This window comes from Anarhichas minor, unplaced genomic scaffold (assembly GCF_050575085.1).
Source record: "Anarhichas minor isolate MPS153535 unplaced genomic scaffold, ASM5057508v1 ptg000055l, whole genome shotgun sequence".
NCBI lineage: Eukaryota > Metazoa > Chordata > Actinopteri > Perciformes > Anarhichadidae > Anarhichas > Anarhichas minor.
In genome coordinates, this window is record NW_027466501.1 from 3959282 (window position 1) to 3968386 (window position 9105).

General features: G+C 42.5%; 1 long non-coding RNA gene across 1 annotated transcript; it reads right to left on the reverse strand.

The window, feature by feature from the left end:
* Positions 1 to 765: 765 nt before the first annotated feature.
* LOC142931925 (uncharacterized) lies at positions 766 to 4742 on the reverse strand. The gene is made up of 2 exons (XR_012947431.1): positions 2874 to 4742; positions 766 to 2493 (listed from the first exon to the last, which is right to left on the reverse strand). It is a non-coding gene; the product is annotated as an uncharacterized LOC142931925 (long non-coding RNA).
* Positions 4743 to 9105: the final 4363 nt, after the last annotated feature.

Consider the following 9105-nt stretch of genomic DNA (forward strand, 5'->3'; position numbering starts at 1 on the left):
GGTTGGTAATCCAGTTGTCACTTGTAGTGAACCATTTATTACTGGAGGGAGAACATATTGATAAAATGTCCACAGCAATAACTGTTAGAGACAGTTATCTGAAAAATAGACAATATATGTTGGGAAGTTCTTGAGTTTGAAGGAATAAAACTTGAATTAGTGAGTGTACTCTGTGTCTTTGAACAAACTGAATGTTTATCTAGTGAATGTACAAACTTAGATTATTAGATTTTCACATAGCCAGAGATATCTTGGTAACTACTATAAAGTGGATGCCATGCTCTTTTGTTGTATTTTTCGTGCACTGCTCCAATGACATTTGAATGTCACCTCAGGGATTAATCAGGTGTCCTATCGTGTCTTGTCAGGCCCCATCTTGCCTTGTTTTGTTGTGTCTTGTCCTGTCGTGTCCTATTGTATCCTATCCTTTCAAGCCCTGTCTCGTCTTGTCCTATCTTGCCCTGCTGTGTCCTGTCTTGTCATGTCATAAAGTTGATTAATAGATGTTATGTACTAGCCATTGGCCTATAGATCTGTTTAACATTGCACTGGTTCCTTTCCGAAACAAAGACAGCACAACTGTCTTTTAAAAGCGCCTTTCTGGGTGATCTCAGTGTTTGTGCAGTCACTGATAGCTCACAGTGTGGATGAATCATCTGATGAGTAATGTGAACGCAGCTTCATTCCAGTTAACTGGGCCTCTTTTCCCGGCACTTCCTCTTCCCCCGTCCCCCACTCTGAATGAAGATCAACATTTGCAGTATATGAATGTAAAGAGTGTTTTTTTAATGTTACATTAAATCCCCACACGTTTTTTTTGGTATGAGATGTCATAAAGTCCAATACAGACTGTACATTGTATTGTTTACTTTTATAATTAGGAGCAAAAGTAAAAAAGGACTAAGCTTTCAAGGATCAATATTCAGATTTTCTTTGTAACCACTCTGCCTCATTATAATCTCCTATTTTCTTATTTGCTTATTTATTTAAACTTTTAAATTAACTCACTATGTATAATGATGGTGTGGCAAGAGGCTAGAGGCAAAATAATAAATAGAGTAATGTAATAAAATGATTAACAATAATAGCCAGATAAGATCAGTACAATGTACAAATGCAAAATGTACACAGGAATTTGACTTTGGTGATAAAACCAGTAAATTAAAAGGTAAAGTTAAAAGATAAAGACATTTAAACAAAAGAATTATGGGCAGTTCAAAATGATAAAAATGCTCCATTATGCTACACATCCTTATTAAGTTAAGATTAATAAATATGCTCACAGACACCTGCTCCTGGCTTGTGAGCCACCTGTTGCTTCCTGTTGGTTAGAATCTCTGTGCGCCACACAGATAGGGCGGGTACCTGCAGCTCAAACAGCTTGATGTGCAGACGGTCAGGGAGGAGAGTAATTGATCAGTCAACAAAAACGAATCAGTTACTGTGATGATAATGAAACAGTCATTATCTGTTACAAAACATTTGCTGGCTTGTTATTCTTCAATTAATATCATAACTAACAACCCTGTCGGAAGACAAAATGTTGGCATTGTACATTTTTTGTAAACGGGATATGTTGAACGGATACGTTTAATGTCAACATATAAACCGTGAGAATGTAACATAACAACCGTTACTACATAACTACCATGACAACATATAAACCGTGACAACGTAACATAACAACCGTTACAACATAACTACCATGACAACATATGAACCGTGACAACGTAACATAATAACCGTTACAACATAACTACCATGTCAACATATAAACCGTGACAATGTAACATAACAACCATTACAACATAACTACCATGTCAACATATAAACCGTGACAACGTAACATAACAACCGTTACAACATAACTACTATGACAACATCAAAACCGTGACACTGTATATCTAGCATAGATAAGTTATAACCACCCTTAGCAGACTTTCTTATGTAACCTAACAAGTGTAAAGTCAACTTTTACTTTTGGTTACACACTGGACACAAACAGAGGTCTCCTTGGCATAAGTCCTGTGTTTGTTTGACCATCAACCCTTTTTAGACTATCACTTGTTACGTCACTTGCTCTGACTGAATGCAAAAATATCCACATTCAACATATCCGTGGGTTACAGAAAGGTGCAGTGACAACATTTTGTCCTGGCGAATGGGCTGTAAATAAAGCTGAGAAAGAGAATTGATTATGTAGTTGACAAAAAAAATAGATAAGCAATAACTTTTCTGTATAATATACAAGCATGCAATTGATTATACCTCCTCAAAGAGTCGGCAGCTCCTCAAAAGGAGCCACTTTTAGTTGGCAGTGTCACTTGGTCAGAGGAGCAGACAGCACAAAAAAAGAAGACGGGGGAAGTGGAGAGGTGTCTTTTGTTGGCAGAGTTGTAATCCGTACTAATTCAAACCACAGGGGGTCCGCCAGCCCCTGAGACCCCCGGACCTCTGGTATGTTCACACGGTCCGGACTGCCAGTGAGACCCTCTGTGGAGAAAATCAAGTCAAATAGTGCTCACGACACAAGTGTTTATCAATTTCATTGAATACGTTATTTTCTACATCAATGTGTTTTTATCCTTGTCACAGCTTTGTATTAGAAGTGAGCTCTTATATGTTTGACATATGGGAAGTTATAATAAACCAACTGTTTCTCTTGCTTCAGGTGTTGTATAGAAGTTATTGTAAGAAAATAACAAGATGATTTGCATTGGAAGCAACAGGATTCAAGAAAAGAAACGAAAAATATGCCTTTGGGGATATTCAAAATACATGAAATGACTAGTTAAAATAGAAATTAGCGGTAAAGACACCCAGAGAGGGTGGAAAGTAGCAGCATGGTGCTTCCCAGCATGCTTAAGCCTTACTTTGGATTTTATATCATTGTAGCATTCTGGTAAAAGTTTCTGATGAATCATCTGCAACTGGACCTCCTCCAGACTTGATGACGTGAATGAAGGTGTGGTGTTTCTTCTAAGTGCAGCGTCCAGCCCTGGGCAGAGTCTTTCTTCCACTTATTGCAAATTGCAGAGTGCTGGTGAAGTTTAGTTTAGTTGTTTAGTACTCTGGTACCAAAGTTTTTATTTAGTATCACTCCTGGCTGTTTTTCAAAGTAGTGCATTGTTTTTAAATCAATGAGCGACGTTTTAATGAGGCTGGGGATGTAATACGCACATCTTTTAGTCCTCATGACACATCTTCTGGAGGGGAAGGTGTGCATGTAAACAAGAGCTAATGGTCAACAAGGAAAACTCATTTTTAGAACAAATGTGATATATGATTACAAATGAGATATATATATGTCCTGACCTTTCTGTCTGTCTGTCTGTCTCTGACATGAGATCAGCTGTGTTTCCCCACAAAGTTAGTCACCCTATGATGATGTCACGTACAGCATGAGCTCACTTTGAAAGATATATAGCCAACAAAGAGGCATCATCAACACCATCTTCATCATCACATACACTGACAGTTATCAATATCATCATCATTATCATCATAATCACAAACACTGACAGTTATCTTCATCATCATCATCTTCATCATCACATTCACTGACAGTTATCAATATCATCATCACTATCATCATAATCACAAACACTGACAGTTACCTTCATCATCATCATCACATTCACTGACAGTTATCAATATCATCATCAAACACTGACAGTTATCTTCATCATCATCATCACAGACACTGACAGTTATCTTCTTCATCATCATCATCATCATCATCACAGACAATAACAGTCATCTTCTTCATCATCATCTTCTTTATCATCACCACCACTATCACTATCATCATCATCACACCCAATATCTTCATCATCACAGTTATCTTCTCAATCTTCATCACCACTATTGGCATCATTATTACAGGCACTAATAACAGTCATCATCATCATCATTCCGGTATAAACACAGTGAAACCAGTCTGAGGGCCCGCTGGTTTACTTTTATTAAGGACGCAACATCTTATTTACCCGGGACGCGCACTGCCCGTCGTGAGCGCGCACGAAGCGCCATCACGTGGGAGGTCCCTTTAAGTTTCCACTGACAGAGGCCTGAGCGTGTCACATGAACATGATATAATGAAAAGGCAGGAACACAGAGGCGGAGTGCGCTGAGCTCTCGGACGATGGAGAAGGGGCCCAAATGTGCGCAGCCGTCTGCCGACAACCAGCAGCCCCTTGCGGGAAGAGAAACAGCGGGGCCGGGCCGAGCCGAGCCGAGCCCAGCCGAGCCCAGCCGATCCTGGCCGGGGCGGACCGAGCACCTCATCGGACGGGACCTCACTATTTGCAGCTGCACCTGCCAGCTATGACACGCACTTTAAAAGAGGAGGAAAATGTCGCCTGTCAGTGCGCGTGTTTCTCCCTGGTCTCGGAGCAGAAGAGGAGCGCCTTTTCAGCGTGAGTGAAGTTATTTCTAATAGCTCGGGCTGATGTGGGATCGGCTCCACGTTGCTGCCGCAAGTGCGTTTGTGCGCTAGCGTTGCGCGAACGGTCGGTCTGCTATATTCCGGTGTGAGGACCCACGCATCTCCCGCAGCGTTTGGGAAAAAAAGTGTGTTTTGTTGGAGAGGAAAGCGCAATATTCGCGCAGGGGAGATTCCTCTCGATCATGTGCCATGTGCGTTCTCTCTCGCACCGTGTATGCGCCAGTGTCCGCATTCCAGGTGGTGTTGCGCACATAGAAATTTAAGTTGAAGTAAACAAGTGGGAGTATGGCCTCGCTCCGCAGCTCAAAAAACAAGTGTTTTGATGTCCTGCCTCTCTTTTAAAAGACCAACCCTAAAGTACGATGACACGTGAAGTTCTTTATGATTTTGTGTGACATTTACAGAAAGTTTACAACGAGTTCATCTGAGAGACACTGTTTCTAAAACAAGTTCAAATATTAAGTATGATTGAGCTGTATATAATTGAATGGCAAAGTGGGATTAAACGTTTTATAAACTACGTCTTCATAAGAACATCATTCACGAGTGTGTAGCTTTCAAGCGCCCCCCTGTTTGTTTAATGAAGCCAGCCAATGTTCCTGCGGGGTGTTTGGAAACGTGTCCGTGAGGGGCCGCCAGCGCTTCAATATTTCATACTGAGGAAAAACAAAGAAAACCACCTGCCTGCTGCACGGGCTAATTGCGCAAACACACACGCACGCACGCACGCTAGCGCACGCACGCACCGAGCAACATTTCTGCTGATTCATAACTAGGGCGGTCACTGTGCGCATATGGCACAGAGAGTTCAGACAGCCAATCCGCTGTTGTTGATGCGGATGTCTCTTCCGGAGATGCTTTTCCAGCGGCGGCGGACTGACTCTCCGACTGGGCCGATTTGAGGAAGCATGTAAAAGGCTGGCAGGTAGAAATGTGGATGAGCAGCAGGGACGAATTGGAGAGGAAATGTATGAGAGTCAGCTTTCGAAAATAGTTTCTTTATGACCTTCATCAGCTTTTTTTCTTTAGGCAGTATGATTCAATATTAAGCCACTGTAGCGGGGCCCATAAATTAAGTTTGCCAATTAATCGGTAGTTGTCTAGTTTGGCTTCTAAAATGCCAGGATAGCCATGAGCTAATGTGCTAGCAAACAGCTCATAAACAAACTAAATAATCTCAGGACCTTCACCCAGTAGACCACTGTTCCTGTCCCAATCGAAACCAAGACAATATTGACTTATTTTTCCGTAGTTTTGTTATTCAACTTTCATACTTAACTGATGCCAGGTATGTTAGTCACGTAACCAACATACCTTTATTGTGTACACGGAAGTTTATTTTGAAAAGACACTATGCATGTAAATACGCGGAAATGGACACAACGTCCCTCACACGTCCAAAACTGACACCAGAGAGATACCTAGAGCGTCCTAGTTTGAAGCAGGAGCACTGACCAAGCTTTGGTATTATTATGAGTTGGGAGTTAGAATGTGCTGTAAAGAAGCTGAAATACTCCTTATAAGTGAAGGGAACAGAGACTTATAATTCTCTTTGGGTTTGTCGCATTTATTTCATCCATTGTTAATACTAAAAAAAACATTAAAGCAGCTTTAATTCATTGTAAAATAATCTAAATATTCATGGCAAATGAAAATAATAATTTGTTATTGACAGAAACTGAATGAAAACACCAATATTTCTGTTGAGGCTCACATTTAAGCTTAAGAACTCATCCAATATCGAATTAGTTGCTGTCACCACATGAAAAAAGTAGTTCTACAGGTTCGGGCCACTTGTGAAAGGTCAGCGGTTCCCCGTTTACTGCTATAATAGGACTTTTATGCTGGGACAGACATTACGTAACAGCCAAACAGTGACCATGTAATGCATTATGAACCAACAACAAACCTCTGTCACCACCAGCGAGATGAAAGAAACTGATAACAGTGTCGGAACTTCTTTCATATAATCACTGTTCCTGCTTCAGTAGAAACTCAAAGGCTTGCGTCGCCTGTGAATTCACACATCTGACCCTGCGTCCTCGTTTTTTGGGGGGTTTTCTTCGTCGAAACCAACCAAGTGTGTTTTCTCTGAATTTCATTCCCTGATAAACAAATCAATGCCCCATGTGCCCCCCAACAACAACACGCAGTGTAGAACACGGGCTTTGCCGTCCTCCAGCACTTGCATGATAATGAAATTCGCAATAATCCTGCAGCATTACCCATTAATAACAAGCATTAATCCTGCCATGTTTGGCCTTATTAGCAGAGTAATAAATCCATCAGCCTCTTCAAGCCAACTTTTCGGACCTCTAAGCGGTTATTTCCACCCATTGAGAGCATTACATGGCACCAGCGAGCCTGAACCTCACATAAAGGACATGCTTGAAATGGCTGGAGTGTGTCAGAGGAGTCCGGTGCTGATAACATGGCCCCCCGCCGGTTTGCGCGTGTTCCCTGTTGTGGGTTTGTGGGTGCATGCATATTCTTGCTGGAAACAGACTTTCCCCATCTGCGTCACAGGCTGTGCGTGACGTCCGTCAGATGATTGTGCTCGCCCTGTCTGAAACAAATAGATCTTTTTCATTCGGATACAAATGAGCGTGTGCTGCGTTTTCCTTGTTTCTCTCGGCTGCTGCGCGGAATTGGCCGGCGCTGAAACCAATTTCTCTTCTCTTCACTTCTCTTCTTCTTTTCCTCAATTTATGCAGCTAAACTGTCCTCCCTCCACACTGTCTCCATCTCTCTCCTTTCTCCTCACCAGCGCCGCGTTGCTATTTGTAACCCCAGCATCAGAGGCTAATCTGACAAATGAAGCCCATGACCTTTTCTTTTTTTCTCTGAAGTGCGTATGCGGAAAAAATGAAGTAAATATGTTGATTTTTTCTGTCTGTGAATTATACGCCTCGATGTGAGCATAGCTCAAACAGCCAGCTGTGAAAGTTGTATTTCCGCTTTTGTGTGGTCGTAATTAGCAGCTCCCATGTGACTGAGTGTGACTGTATATGTGTGTGTGTGTGTGTGTGTGTGTGTGTGTGTGACTGTGTTCAAGTTTGTATGTGAGAGCATGCCTGTGAGCAGGGGTGTGCTTGTGTTGACATGACAGCCGTCCAGGGAGGGGAAGTGACGCGGGAGGCGGAGGAGGGGCGAGAGCTGCAGACATCACACGCCGCTGCAGAAGGGAGAGAGAGAGAGAGACAGAGACAGAGAGGAGGGGAAGGAAAACCACAGACAGATAAAAAAAGAGTGAGACAGGAACAAAGAAACTAATGGGTGATCACTTTCCTCCGTCGACTGCAGAATCGTCGCCCTGCCTCCACCCTGCCTGCACCCTGCCGGATCTGCCGAAAAACAAACAGTAAAAATGAGTCAGTGTCCGCGTAGGTTGGGCGAGTGCGCATTTGATTATGAAACGTGTTTACCCTCCGCTCACTATTAAAGTAGTGACACAGGCTGTTGTTTGTCCAGAGCTCTGCCTGTTCCAGCTCTGAGCCAACCTCCCCGGTTGCTACAGTCATCATCTCTCTGGCCGGCTGCCCTCTCAGACCTGAGCAGACTCCAACTTTCCCGTAAAGAAGTCTTTCGTAACAGCTTGGGTAATGGACACTCCTCAAATATTTCCTCAGCAAACACGGGGCTTCCTAAGGCAATGGGAACGGACATGGGAAGATGGTTCTCAAAGCAGCTCGTGAAAGGCCCAATGAGCCATCTGACAGAATGTATTATTCGGGGGGAAGTGGTGATGGGAGAATCTGACATAAATCAGTTTACTCAGCGATTAGGTTTGGAGTGTACTCACCTTCGCTGGCTGATATTGTTGAAACTGGATTCTACTGCAAAGCCCTGCTAGTGTTCCAAGAGACGGCAATGTTCATTGCTTCCGAAAAAACAACCCAATTACTATTTGGCTATTCTTAGAGCCCTAACCATTGAGGCAAAAATGACAACCTTTGGGTGTGGTGTTTCGAGAGCAAAGGCTACAGGATTATCAAAAAGGTTCATCCTCTGTGGAGCATGTAAATCTGCCCTGTTAGGGTATGAGACAAGTTGTCTACCAGTTTCACGACAGTAAAGACTAAGATTAAGACTCTCTTCATCCTCTGGGGAGCAAATTTAACAACGTTTTTTTCCCCCTGGGAGCATGAATGTTCGAAGTAAATGTGATAGCAGTCAGGTCTTTAGATTCTGAGATACAGCGTCTTGTGTCCATAATTTGACGTGTGGTACCACTGTCTGAAAGGGTGAATCTACTTTTTTAACTATTATATATTCGAACTGACCACACTAACCTGCTTCTCTAACCTTTGGGCCACCCCTGCCCAAAGCGTGAATGTGAATGTGCTTTGTAAAATTCATTCCAATCCCCCCATTAGCTTATTATGAGGGTATCTCAGCTCCTTTAGTTCTCAAAAATGGAAAGGGAATATCCCCAGTGAGCATGAATGTGTTAAGTTATTAAGCTAGATATCTTGTGCCTGATGTTGATATTTTATCTCGTGGCGCTTCAGTAAAACTATGGCCTGACGGTGGTGCTAGAGGAAAAGTCATGGGGCCACAGAACGTGGTAGTATTCATTCTTTGGGCATCATCAATATCCAAAGCAATTCTTTTTAAAATCTGGACTGAATTAGGTTTTCATTTTTTTTATTTTTGTC